At 50.5% G+C, this 14,012-nt stretch overlaps 1 protein-coding gene across 2 annotated transcripts in view; it reads left to right on the top strand.

Annotated features, from left to right (window-relative positions):
- The first annotated feature begins 4,324 nt into the window (after positions 1-4,324).
- Positions 4,325-14,012, top strand: part of SCMH1 (Scm polycomb group protein homolog 1) — a 64,741-nt gene continuing 55,053 nt past the window's right edge. For both annotated transcript variants that reach the window (XM_059488635.1, XM_059488634.1), the window contains exon 1: positions 4,325-4,423. The gene's annotated coding sequence lies outside the window, so the exon portion shown is untranslated. The remainder of the gene's footprint in view (positions 4,424-14,012) is intronic.

Genomic DNA, 14,012 nt, shown 5'->3' with positions numbered 1-14,012 from the left:
GGTTGTATATTGATATTAAGTAATAATTAGATAATAATTTCATATTAGAATAACAGAAGGATTATAAATATATACTTAAGCTTGGTGAGGTGTTAAGCAGCAAAGGTGGGGAAGGATCAAAAAAGCAGCAACTCTGGGGAGAAATTCAGGGTGAGCAAAGCACAGCTGAACTGCAAGGGGTGCCTCTGTAACAGAGGGGTTTTAGCTTAAATTTGGGTGTATATACTGACAGGAATGGGTACATTTAACCACGACAGGGGGTGCAAGCCCTGGACATGGCACAGTGACACCCTGGCACTTTGGACCCAGGCTCGGCATCAATCTGGCATGTGGAAAAGATAGAAATAGTTGCAAAGAGCCATGAGAAACAGGAGAAATAAATAGTGAAATAAATATAGAAATAAACAAATAAATGAGAAAATGTGTTCTTTTGCCTCAGGAGGATATTTGGGGTTCACAGGGGCTTTCAGAGGGCAGCCTTTGTCAGAGGGTCTCTGTGCAATTGGACAGGGAAAGGCAGAGCTGCCTGCAAATGTCTGGGACATGAGGCTGAGATTTCCCACTACCAAGAGAGCATTCTGGTATTCACAAAGGTGATTTTCCAGGCCATGAAGTCTTCAGAACAAAAATGGACTCTTTTGGGCAAATTCAACAGCTGGTCTCAATATGAGATTGCTTTGGGAAAGGAAACTTATGGCAGGCCCTGCAAAGTGATCTGCTGATTGTTGGGGCTTTAATCTCTGTAAATAACCTTTTCCTCTGCCTTTTTGAGGCATGGGGAGAAGATTCCCATCTCCCCTCTCCAATAAAGACGTCAGGTCAAAGAACATATCTATGAGAGAAGCAGGAATACTGGGTGCACATGTTCCTTTAGATCTTCCTCCTCTACATCCATCCCTGTGCCCTCTTATTCACCTTTTTATGAAGTATCAGATTCAGGATAAAAAGGTCACGGACCAGGGGATATTAGGCTTTTTCTTTCAAGCAGAACATGCTCTATATTTTCATCCATGCCAGACTGAGGATCAATCTGTGGCAGAAAACAAAGTTCATTAATGGGAGCACTGCAAATAGTGGGAACCAGCCTAGGAGGACATTCAATGCCAGATTGCTGCAAGGCACTAATGAGGGAGAAGAAGGGAAGACAGCAGGAGGTTTTCTTCCCAGCCACATTGCCTCATATCCCACTGCACCCTCTCCTCCTGCAGTGCTGCTCCAGTGTGTCCAACACCCTGACCATCAGTGCCCCTCTGAGGGTTCCCCCCTGGCTGTTCATCCCCAGGAGCTGGCCCAAAGCAGGCTGGAAATGTGCTGAGCTTTCCTGGCAACACTTCAGAATAAATGGCAAACCATTTCTGCAGCTCGTTTCCATTGGAATATTAATCAAACTGAAGTCCTGTGGTGCTCATATGGATGTCATATGTAAATCCACTGCTCATTCCGAATTGAAGCCAATGGAGAAATTTCACTCCTGTCCCCATCCTGCAGCTCTTGTGCATTTATTCCATTCAAGAAATCCTGATCACCGTGGACATGAGGGAATACCAGAGTTGATGACACCCATGAGAAGTGTTGGTAATACTTGTGAATTTATAGAGAAGGTGCTCAGGTGCAAGGCTGAAGCAAACACACTTCCATGTCCTACTTCAGTCAAGGTAGGACTGCTCCACATCTTAAAATAGAAGCCCTCACCAGCATTTCAAACTGTCCATCCCTCAATGTATTTCAGAACAAGAGGTTTTCCAGGCCAGTGTTAGCCCTCAGCAGTGGTCAGTGTCACCATTCAGAAGAAAACATGAGAAATCTCCAAACAGCAGCTCTGGAACAGTTTCAAAGAGTTTCCCCCACACACACACTATTAGAAATCCCACCCTGTTTGATGAAGTATATGCTTTTATTTATAATTTTTTTGTGGTGAGAGACAGGCAAATGCAGGTTTCTTTTGCTCTCAGAGTACTGATCCCTCTTTTCTCCCCTTGAGAAGGGAATCAAAGAGCTGTGAACAAATTGGTGGACCCCAGAAGTTAGCTGCTGATCAGGCAGAAGCTCCTTTGGCCTTGGGTAGGACTTTCAGCCTTGCACAGACTGAACCAAGTCCAGCATCTGAACCAGGACAGCGTGAGCACCTACAGGGTGTCCCTGGCCTTCAGTGCAGTTGTTCCCTGGGGAGCACTGCAGCCCTCAGCCCATCAGAGCAATGCCATTCACTCCCCCAGAGGAAAAGGGAGGAACACAGGAATGGGCTGGGGTGGTTCCAACCCTTCCTGAAATGCTGGGTACTGGTGGGAAGGTCCCACCCTGGAGCCTTTGCCCACCCTGTGCCTCCCTGGCTGGCACCAGGCATGGCAGGGTGCAGATAAACCACAGCTTGGCCTTCTCTCTGTCACAGATAACAAACCAGTCATGCAGGAAGCCACACATATCACAGAGCTTTCCAGACTCCATCAAGCCCTGTCCACACCAGGGGTGTTTTCCTTCTGATCTTCTTTTGACCTAAAGCACTCAAGCCTCCATGGAATCTCCCAGAACAAAAAATCATTCAGGGGAGACTCCTACATCAGCTGTGCTTTGGAAATTGTTCAGTGCTTTCTCCCTGAGAAGACGTGTCACACATGTCTGTGTCACTCCAAAGGTAGGTAGGAGAATATATAGGAAAATATATTAGGAAAAAACTCTTCCCTGTGAGGGTGGTCAGGCCCTAACACAGGTTGCCCAGAGCGGGCAACCCCCTGGAAGTGTCCAAGGTTGGACAGGATTTGGAGCAACCTGGGACAGTGGAAGGTGTCCCTGCAATGGCAGAGGTGGCACTGGGATATTTTTTCCTCTTCCAACCCAAACCATTCTGAGATTCTATGGTGTTTCCACTGCCCCACTGGAATACCTATTCCCAGAGTCCTTTAGCCTCACTGACCACTCACTTGAGGATAATAAAAGATGTGAACTGAATCTCCAGACCACAAGAATCACTGATTGCTTGGGTTGGAAAAGCCCTCTAAAATCAAATCCAACAGTTACCCTGGCACTGCCAAGGCCACCACTAACCCATGTCCCCAAGTGTCACATCTATGTGTCTTAAATCCCTCCAATGACTCCACCACTGCCCTGGGCAGCCTGTGCCAGGGCTGGACAACCCTTCCCATGGAGAAATTTTTCTCAATATCCAATCTAAACCTCGCCTGGCACAACTTGAGGCTGTTTCCTCTCGTTACCTGGGAGTTCCCAAGCTAAGGGGTGGCAGAGCATGGTTTTGGGGTACCATGTGTTGGCTTTGGTGGCTCTACAGGACAGAGAAGGTCCCCAGTGAGGTCCATCTCTGGTCAGGGGACAGCACCAAGGATGCTCATGGGGTCAGCTCGCACACGGTTCCCTCCACATGGAACCTGGAGATGGTACATGGTACAACAGAGGCACAAGGGATCCTTTTAGCTTTAGGGAGTCACAGGGGTCTTTGTCTGGGGGGAATTTGGGGATACTGAGTCCTCAAATAGGGACTGGGGCACTGGGGCACCCACTCCCAAGTCTGGAGATCATGGCAGGGGTCTGCCCTGTGCCCATGTGTCCTGGCTAGGCAGGGGAGTCTACCCCAAGGCTGGGGCTCAGGGGAGGAACAAATCTGTGCTGTCCCAAGGGTCCTGGGGAGGGCTGGAGAGGGCTGTGCCCAGGCTGAAGATCACGGTGGGGGTCTGCCCTGTGCCTGGGGGTCCCTTGAGAGCACAGAGGTTCCCCCCCGGCACGGTGAGGACACCGCGGGTCTACCCCGTGCCCAGAGTGCAGGTAGGGACCGGGGTCTGTCCCTGCCTGAGCACGGTCCCGAGCGGGCATGGCCGGGGCGGCCCGCGGGGCTCAGCTACAGTGGAGGGGTTTGTGAGGGCCGGGCCGAGCGGAGCCGAACCGAGCCGAGACGGGCCGAGCTGAGCCGAGCCGACTGGAGTCGAGCCAGGACGGGCCGAACCCAGCCGAGACCGAGCGGAGCCGAGCGGAGGCGAGCCGAGCCGAGCCGAACCGAGCCGAGCTGAGCTGAGCCGAGCCTTGCCCGAGCCGAGCCCGAGCCCGAGCCGAGCCCGAGCCCGAGCCCGAGCCCGAGCCGAGCCAGAGAGGAGCCGTGCCGAGACAAACCGAGCCGAACCGAACGCAGCTGAACCCAACCGAGCCGAGCCGAGTGGAGCCGCACGGACCCAGCGGAGCCTCTCCGAGCCTCGGCCGATCAGCTGCCGAAGCGCCGGCGCTGGCCGGAGCCGTCCCGGCGGCGGGGGCGGCGCGGGACCGGGCCGGGTCGGGCCGCCGGTCCCTCCTCCCCGATCCCCCGCCGCTCCCCCTTCGCTCCTTCCCGTTCCCTCCCGTTCCCTCCCCGCCTCCCTGCGCAGCGCGAACATGGCGGCGGCGGCGAGGGACTGAGCAGCGCCAGCGCTCGGCGGCCGCGCAGGTGAGCGGGCGGCCCGGGGCGGGCGGCTCGGCCGGGCTCGGTCCGGTCCGGCCCGGCCGGGGAAGCGCGACGGGGCTCGGGCGGGAATCGGGCCCGCAGCCCGGCCCGGATCTCATCCCTCCTGTCAGCGCGGCCCGGCCGCCGCTTCCGCGCGGTGCCCGGGCCGGGGGCGGCTGTCACCGGCCGCACCTGCTGGTGCCCGTCCAGGACCGGCCCTCCCGGCGGCCGGGCAGCGCCTCGGGGCTCCCCGGCCCCGCGGCTGCCCGGCCGGGCTGTGCCTCCCGGGGAAGCCTCTTCCAGGGCTTTGTTGTTGTGCCGGGTGTCCCCGGGCAGGGCCTCGGGCAGCCGCGGTACCGCCTCGCCCCGAGGCCTCGGAGCGGTTCTGGGGCCGGCCGGAGCTGCCCCTTCCCCGGCGTGTTTCGGTACCGGCCGGGCGCTCCCGGCAGGGAAGGGAAAGCGGGACCGAGGTGCAGGAGGTGGCCCTGTCTGCGAGCTGTGCCCGCGGGGGTTTGTGCCCTTCCTCCCCCGTGAGCCCTTCGGGGCTCGGTGACACCGTGCTATCACCCCAGTGTGTGTGTGGAGCTAGTGCCCGGTGCTGGAGCAGATCCTGCTGCTGGACGTGGCATTGGTGACCCCAGGGAGAAATCTCATCACCACCGTGCCTGGGGAGAAGCTGCGCCTCCTTCGCAGCCGCCCCGAGCCCAGCGCTGGGATAGAGCTGGGAGCGAGACAAGATTTGAGCATTTCGTGCACAGCGAGATGTTTAAAAATAACCCCGGTGACGGCTGGCTCCTGCCGCGCAGGTTTAATCCGCCAGCTCTTTGAAGCTCCCGTGTAAAACTGTGGCAGCACTTTGGAGTGTGGATGACTGAAGGTAGAGCTGGCAAATCCGAGCAGGCAGCCTGAGTTTGGGATGCGCTGAGCAGCTTGGCTCCCTTGGGCCTCGGGTGGTTTAGGTTCAGCAGCTGAACATGAAACTATTTCCATGGGGAGCGTCGGGATGTGCAGACCCAGCTCTGGGGTCTCCGGCTTGGATTTTTTGGCTGAGTTTGTGTTTACTGTTGTTGTTTATAGTAAACAGCGTGCACTGAGTGGCTGGGAACAGCCATGTGGTCGCTGCAGTTCGCAGCCAGTAATATTGGGGGAAAATGTTCTCCCACCTCGGTTCGCTGCGGGCTGGGCCTCCTCCTGTCGCCTTCCTCTCTTACTCTCAGCTTCTGCTGGCCAGGCTGTGCTGTCCATATGTGTTTGCTGGGAATATTGGGAGCGTGGGATGGTGGTGTCGTTCCTTGTGCTTTATTTCAGGCACTGGTATGTGGCTTGGTGTTAATATGGGGAACAAAACTCGGCTCATGGGGGTCTCAGCTTGGGACAAGCTGCCGTGGTATGCAGCCCTGCATGTGCTGGTGGGTAGTTCAGGATGTGCCCAGTAGATGGTATGAAAATGCAGATGGAAATCAGGGAGTCCTTTACAATGGGCACCAGGGAAATGCAGGTATTTCTGTGCTATTTAAAGTATTTATTTAATTAAAAGGTTGAGTGTGTTCTGTTTGTGAGAGATATGCTGAGTCTTGGCGCTCCTGATTTGGTATTTACATCTTAGCATTCAACAATTCTGCATCTTGATTATCTGCTTTTCTTGGGGCACTTCTGTGGAAACCTGATGAATTTTGCAGGACAATATGGTGCCTGTAAATAAAAGATTCTGTTAAGGTATTAAATGACGATCTTATTCATCAAGTAGCTTTGCTTCAGTCTAGACAGGAGTGCTGTGGGAGTTGTGTCCCTGCCCTATGTCTAATTTAAAGGAATGTCTGAAACTGTTTGGTAGACTCAGACATCAGGTACCTCCAGAGATGTCCTGGTTGTTTCCCAACCCTGAGTAAGGTCAGGTAGGCTTCTAAACCCTTCCTGAGTCATGATTCTTCTTTTAAGCTCTTCATGCTGGCAATTCCATATCCTGTACAGGTAGTGTATGCCAACACTTAGGCCTCCCCATCATTACAGAGATTTTTCAGGGTTTTAATCTAAATCTTTGTCTTGCACTTTAAACCTGTTCTTTTTCTGATGTACAGAGCTCATGAAGAGCACATCACTCCACTTCCTACGTCTGCATCTCAGTTAGAAGCATTTGAAGATTTCTTTACCCTCTCCCTGAGCTGAGCAAGATCAGTTTCTCACTTCTTCTCACATGGGCATGTCAGCCTTGCTGACCTCTGTCTCTGATTTGGGTTCTGCTCCTATTCACACTTCACCCAAAGTACCGTGGTCAGTCAGAGCAGAACTCTGCAGAGCAGTTGTAATAAGCTGGGCCCAAATGACCCTGTTTTGGGTACATCTCAGTGCTGTTACATGACAAGGAATGCACATCACATGTTTGCCTGTTTGTGCCATTAACTGTGTGTTTGTGACAGGGCTTGGTGTGCTCGGTGAGCTCCTGTTTGCAAATCTGGAGTAGCGTGCTATCAACGTGAGCTCAGAGCTGTGCTGAGTTAAACCTTGGTGTGTTTGGGGCTCTTGTTTGAGCTGTAATGTTTGCATCTTCCACCCTGCCTTTTCTCCTTTTCCTTGCCTGCTACTGCAATTCAGTTTTTGCAATGAGACAAAAAGATTTTGAGTCCTTTATGCATCCATTTGTGCATTGTGAGAAGTTTCCTGACAAGGAGGGATCCCTGAGAAGTGAGGGAAGATGCATTGAGGACAGAGCAGCAACTCTGCCTGCCAGCTTCTCTTGTGAGGTAGTTAATCTCCTGCATATATATAATTCAGAGACATGCCAAGGTAAAAATTATCTCCACAATTGAACTCTCAGTGTAGCAGAACTGTAGCTCTGACCCCTCCTTCACCCCAGCACTACGTCCGGGTGTAGCACCTGCACTCCAAGCCAGGACATAAATGCTTCATCCCACTTCATTTACAAGATAGCACAGCCTAATCCTAAAGGAAATGCTTTTTCTGGCTTTAATACAGTTGTAAAAAATCCCTTTCTTACCCAGCTTAAATATCTACCAGTGGAAGCTGTTATAAAACATTTGCACTATGTTTAACCAGATAGTGCAAGTCTGAGAGCAGCAGGAAGCAAAGAGATCTTCCCTGTGTATCACCAGGTCTCACTGGGCTTGGAGTGAGCAAATCCAGTGACCTGAACAGTGGTGTCAGAGTGGTGGGGACACCTGAGCCCTGGAGATCAGCACCTCCTCCTCTTTGCAACGCTGTGCTCGTCCTGGGTGGCAATCTCCTTTAGCAGGACATTTCAGAGGTGGTTTCAATTGTGAGCAGGAGAGATCAGTACAGGGACATCACTGCAGCCTGGCTGGTGCTGAAAGCACTTAATTCCCAGAGATCTCTATTTTCATTCAATTCCCTTTAAAAACAGAGTAATATTTACCTCTTTTACCCAGGTTTCTTACACACACCACCTCTAATAGATTTAGACACAGTGATACACAGTTTGCAGTCTTCACTACCAAATGTTTCTGCGTCTCTAGCAGGGATTTAAGCAGAGTTTGTGTGTGCCTCTGCTCTCACTGGGCTGAATCTCACACTTTTATGCAGACTCATCCTGAGCAAAAAAATCAAGAATTTGGCTGAGAGCTGAAGGAAAAGATGAATGTCTGTTTTGCTGCCTCTGCTGTTTGCGTGGCAGCCTCGTCCAACAGGCCAGATGGACAGGTGATGTCTGGGGAATGAATCTAAAACACTTGGCTTCCTCAGAGCTGCCTTGATCAGCAGAGGGAAGTGGCCCCTGCAGCTCCACAGGCTGGTTGGTAATATGTCACTGGAGATGAGGAAGCAGAGCACAGTCCGTGTGGTCATTGCCAGCACAAGGGAGCTGACGTGGGAATTCAGGCAGGGCTGTTTTTCCCTGGCGCGAGTTTGTGCTGCTGCCGCTCTCCATTTCTTGCTCAGAAGTTTTTTTCTGTTTGTTTTATAAATTGAATGGTGTTATCACCAGTCAGAAAAGAAACTCCTGCTGGAGGTGCCTCCTCCCAGCCAATGTGCTCAGAGTTACCCAGCTCCAGTTAGCTTGTACATTTTCCAGACTGCCACAGTGGGAACAGCCCAGAAACCTCCCTGTGGCTGGGGTTTGTTTTCAACAACAGAAACTGTAGGAGTAGATGGCAGTGGAAATTTGCAAACCCATTGAATTTCCTGAAATTCTTCCTCTCTCCTGGCCCTTCCAGGTCCTTTCTCCTCGATATTGTGGCAAGGGAACAAGTTTGGTTCACCCATTTCTGGAGTGACATCTGCTGCGGTTTGCTTGGGGGTGGAGGGAAGTGGGTGCATCCTTCTGATTGCTCAGGGTGCCGCTGATGTTTGACCACAGGAAAAGATCCTGCCAGGAAAAATGGGTTTTGTGCCTGGGAAGAGCTGGGGGACACTTAGAGTGTTTGAGTTCAGTGTTGGCAGAGGCTGCACAGGGTGAAGCCCATCTGTGCTCCACCGAGTGAGCCACAGTCCGGTCCGCTGCTGCTTGCAGTCACCTCATGCTGGAACACTTGCTGCCAGTGCCTGCCCAGCTTCCATCTGCTCTGCCCTCCCCTGTACAGGGTGTCCCTGCTCCTGGCCTCCCTCCCTTCCCCTTTGGAGCAGCCCCTGCCTCCTCCCCCGTGCTGAGCGCTCAGCGGTGGGATGCGTGTCCAGCTGTGTGTGCGGTGAGCGGGCGGGCAGCCTGTGCTCCCTGCTCCCCCTCGCTCCCTCCTGGCTGGGGGAGCCTCCCTGGGCTGCTGCCAGGGCCTGCCTGCCCTCCCTGTGTCCCTGCAGCTGTGGGCAAGCCAAGCCAAGCCAAGCCAGGGGCTACACACACCGTGGGGGACACGGATGAGCAGCAACTTTAGGATGGCTCATTGTCATTGACAACCTTACATGTGTATATCCATCTTAAATATTCAGAGAGTTTTCAAAAGCAACCCACATATAATCACTGAATTCTGACCTGTCTACAGCTAGTATTTAGGCTCCTTAGTAAAAGTCAGGATTTATGCTGAGTTATGCTGGACTTGCATTTCACTTCCAGCCACTCCTATGATAGTTAGAAGGAATTTATTAACTTCTGGAGTTGTCTTCTTCATAGACAATCACTAGTGGATTGTCTTCTTCATAGACAATCAGTACTCTCAGTGGGGAGGGACTTTGGGGCAGGAACCCAGGCTTGGCTCTGGGTGGCACAAAAGGTCCCCACAGTGCAGTTGAATGTCCTGATACCATCTGGACTGCAGAGGTGATGGCTCAAGGTGAGGGTGGCTACCTGAGCTCAGGCTGAATGCACTGGGGGAGCTCTGCAGAGTGCTGGCATCTCCCAGCACTGCTCACTCACTGCTGCAGGGCCCCTCGCTCCCCATTTGTGCCTTTCCTGCCCAGCTGCAACACATAAGGTAGGAGAAATTTCTGCTCTATACTCGTTAGTTAAGTGAAGGAGTAGAGAGCAAGCAGAAGAGCTGATGGAGTGTGATGTGGACTGAGGAGGAAGTTGTACCAATTCTGCTTTCTAAAAATAAATTGAGTGGCTGTTCACACAGCCCAGAGACTGCTGCTCTCTGTATGCTCACTGTGGTTGCTTTTTTTTTTTTTTTGGTCTTTTTACAGCAAATCTTAGATGCTGCAGTCCATTAAAATTGTGCAGTGGCTGTGTGATCAGGGAGGTACCTATGCAGAAAGTCTTGTGGTTTCAGTGTTTCTAGAAGTGACCTTGAAGGATCACCCATACCTAATGTTTCCTGGAGGTTTCTCTAGGGTGTTCTAAGATTTCCAGTGATGGTGATTCCTACTTTCCTCAGCAATTCACTCCAGTGCCTGACTATTCTGAGATTAAGGAGCTTTGCTTGATTTCAGGCTGGTATTGCTGTACTTTAACCCAATCATTTTGATATTTCACATTCTCTTCTGGCAAGCTACCAAGAGAAGAAAAATGCTGTAGTGCTTGTTATGTACAGTTGACATTTTCCAGAGGATATTGGCCAGTGGTGAGCAGCAGGTGTCAGTTCCATTACCTTGCTGCTCACCTGGAGCCCTTAACTCTTACCACAAGTGGGGTAAACTGGCTGACCTGGCTTGTCACTTGGCTCCTGAGGTCATTTGTCATTGCCACAGCCCCTCACTGGAGGTTTTTACAGTGCCACATCTCCTCCAGCATGGCAGAAGGTAGCAGCTCACTTGATGGTGAATTGCTGTGCCTGCAGAGGGCAGGAGGGCTTTGTTTCCCTTGGCCATTTCCAAGCCCTGCACTGTGAATCTGGGCAGTGCCACTGTTGTTCCAGCATTATGGGGGGGTTTTGAATCTTGGCTCCTTTTCCATCACCATGAGCTTTGGTCACATCTTGCACACTGCTCTCAGAGTCTCCAGCTATATATATATATATGTATGTGTGTGGTGGTATCTGTTCAGCATTATCCTGTGCCTGACCAGAGCACTCAGTGTGTTCTGGGGCTGCTCACTTATTTCATATTGTTGTCAGCTGGAAAATCTGTAAATGCCCTGTGATATTTTATGGCTTTATAAGCTGTACAAAATGTCCAGCAGGTACTTGAATGCCGAGCAGATAGAGTCTGTAAGAGTGCCTTGTTTTCATTAGCTCCTTGGCAGACACTGAACATACTTGCAGAGCTGCAGGATGGACTTTTGGTTGCTTGTGGTCATGATTTGGGTTTTTTAAAAAAGGGCCTCACAGGATATTTTTTAGTTGTCCAAACTCTTGGCCCTTCAGGAATGTAAAGCAGCCTAACAACTTTTTCATTACACAATTAACAGCAGTCTGTTCAGGGTTTCCTGCAGGAGCTGGCTAGTGATTTTTCCTCTTTGGGAGTAATTCTCCTGAGCTAATATTTCTGTCTACGTCTAGATTGTTCTTTCTTTTGTTATTAAAATTGAGTGTAATTTTGATGGGCATGTTATACTTTTTCTGTATCCAGACTTTGTACCCAGTAGAGGATATTTCAATTTGAGTAGATACATAGTTTTGAATACTGGGATTTTATCTTCTTAAGTCACATACGAGACCAGAGTTATACACAGATTAAAAATAGCAAGCAGTAATTAATACCCATCCTCAGTGAGCCTGGCTGTGCTGGTTTCTCTTGACATGTTGCACTGTAACAATTTCCTTTCTTTTTCCTAAGAATAGATGAATTAATATCTCTCTACATGAGTGAGAAAATAAAATAAAGATGTTTGTTTCCTGCCCTGGCACACCATTCCCTCGGGGTACAGTGAGTTTGAGGAACTTTTCTCCTGGGCAGCCCTTTGCCTTGATTTGGCTGGAGCAGACCAGGCACTGGGAGGAATGATCCTTTCACATCCTTCCCTCCCCAGACATCCTCCTTTCCCTCTCTCAGGGCTGGATTATCTCTGTCTCAGTGCTCCAAGCAGCAGAGACTGACTCCCCTTCCGATCCAACAAGGGTAAATCCAGGTTTTGTGGCTCTGCTCCATACCCTGAGGGTTTGGAGATTTTATCTTTTTCATTTCTTTAGCAGATGGGGCAGATCAGTAGGAACTATTTCTCATCTGTCCTTTGTTTGCATAAGAAGAATCAGCTGCTGGAAGGGTTGGAGGGGAGTCTGGCTGTGCTTCCTGCCAGGGAGACCCTGAGTTTTGTCTAAGGGTAAATTTATATATATATATATATATATATATATATATATATATACACACACACATTAAAGGGGTTTTTTTCTGAGAGAGCAGGTTCAGGAGGGTGGAGGGAGTTGCATTTGGAAGGTTTGGGCAGGTTGGTTGTTGAGTCAGGGACAGGGATTTGTATGTGGATCTGTGGAGGATTCAGCCTTGAGTGTGACTGGAGTTGTGCCCCTCTCCCTCCTCCCCTTTGTCATTAAGGACGTGTTTGTGTTGGTGCTGGACCTCAGGAAGGTAAGAAATGCTTAACTCCATGGAAGGTCATTCCTTTGTGCTGGATGAGGAAAGAGAGCACTTCAGGCACTCCAGTAACATCCTCAGCAATTGCTTTGATGCCATGTGAGGCTTGAGGATGAGTTTTCGTCCCTGTATTTTCCCAAGGGATATTGCTAAGCATTCCATTTAATTGTTGGGGTTGGTTATAGGAGGAAAGGAGAAGGAAAATGTAATTGTAGGTGTATGTAACCATCATCATCCCCCATGCCTCAGTGTTTAGCTCATTAGAGAGTGGTGATTTTTTCCCTCACCTTCTCTTCAGGGCTGGTTTGTTCTCCCTGAGCTCTTATTTCCCTCCCTGCCATTTCAGTGGAAACCCTTTCCCCCTGTGTCTCCCTGAGGATCACCCTCCTCCCTCATGCTTGTGAGATACAGGGTACTTTAAGGGACTGGGTCATCTCCTTCCCCTCTCTTTGCAGTTTTCCTCATTTACATTTCTGTTGTGTCCCCTAATTACCATCCCTTTGCTTTTTTATTCCCCCTCAAGCTGCCTTTCCCTGCTTATGGTCTCCTGAGGATGTTCTGCTGAAACTTTATCAAACTTACATGACTAGAAATAGTTAATGCAGCATTTTCTTTGAGGAATTCTCACATCCTGCTTGCAGCATCACTGCACAGTCTGTCTTGACATTTCCAATGGAGACACAACTGGAAATTGGTCCTTTCCTTCTGGATTGCTTCCTCTTTCTCCTTCCATAGGAATACATTGTCCTCCTATATCTTCCATCCCATAGAGATGGAAGATAATAATAAGATAATAAGAGGACTTATTTTTGAATAGAGTCCAGTAGAGAATTAAGGATAAGGTTGATTAAACATGTTATACATACATATATCTACTGGGTGTCAAGCAGAGACCTGTGAAGAGTTTACACCCTGTAGCCCTTTCTGGGGCCACATCCATCACCCTGTAACTGCTGTCTGGGAAAGCAGCCACAGCTGACTGTGCAAGGGGGTCTGCACTGGTCTGTCTGGGGCTGATATGGAAACCATGCACTGGTTTTTAATGTACTCCTGTTTTAATTCTTATTTAAAGACTTTGAAGCATCCTATTGTGTGCTTTTGTGAGGGGTGACTTTGTAAGTGCCCTGGGCAGAATCCCATTTCAAGGTCTCCTGGAAGCCATCTGCTTTCAGTAATAGCTCTTAGCTTTGGCATGTGGCTCGGTGCAGGCTGAAATTGCCACAGTGCTGCAAAACTTCCTATACTGCCTGCATCAGTTTAGGCTTCCCACTATGCCTGCACAGGCTGGTGCACCCTCAGGGTGCCCTGCAGCACCAGGTTCACCCTCCAGGTTGTCCCCAGGCAAGGGGGGCATGACCCAGCACAGGAGTGTGGGGTGCACCATGTCCTGCACCTCTCCATGTTCTGGGATTGCCATGAAAGGAAACTCAGGTACTGCAAACCCGGCCTGTGGGCTGGTTCCCAGTCACCTGGGTGTCAGGGGATGGGCAGAATATGCCAGAGCCCCATGTGTGATAAATCTTCTCTACTTCAAGTTGTCCTCAGTGGTTTGGGTACACTGCTGTGCCAGTCTATAACCCAGGCCATTCCTCTTCTAAAGTCAGGAGACTTTAACTTTTAGCTATCTATGGGAGTCCTGCTGACACAATATAGCTGTGACACAGATGGTTCAGTGTTAGAAAGAGCAGCCTTGGGCACACAGATTCAGTTCCTTGTT

This window comes from Ammospiza nelsoni, chromosome 25 (genome assembly GCF_027579445.1).
Source record: "Ammospiza nelsoni isolate bAmmNel1 chromosome 25, bAmmNel1.pri, whole genome shotgun sequence".
Lineage (NCBI taxonomy): Eukaryota > Metazoa > Chordata > Aves > Passeriformes > Passerellidae > Ammospiza > Ammospiza nelsoni.
Note: the sequence above shows the minus strand (reverse complement) of the source record. Positions and strands in the feature narration are given on the sequence as shown.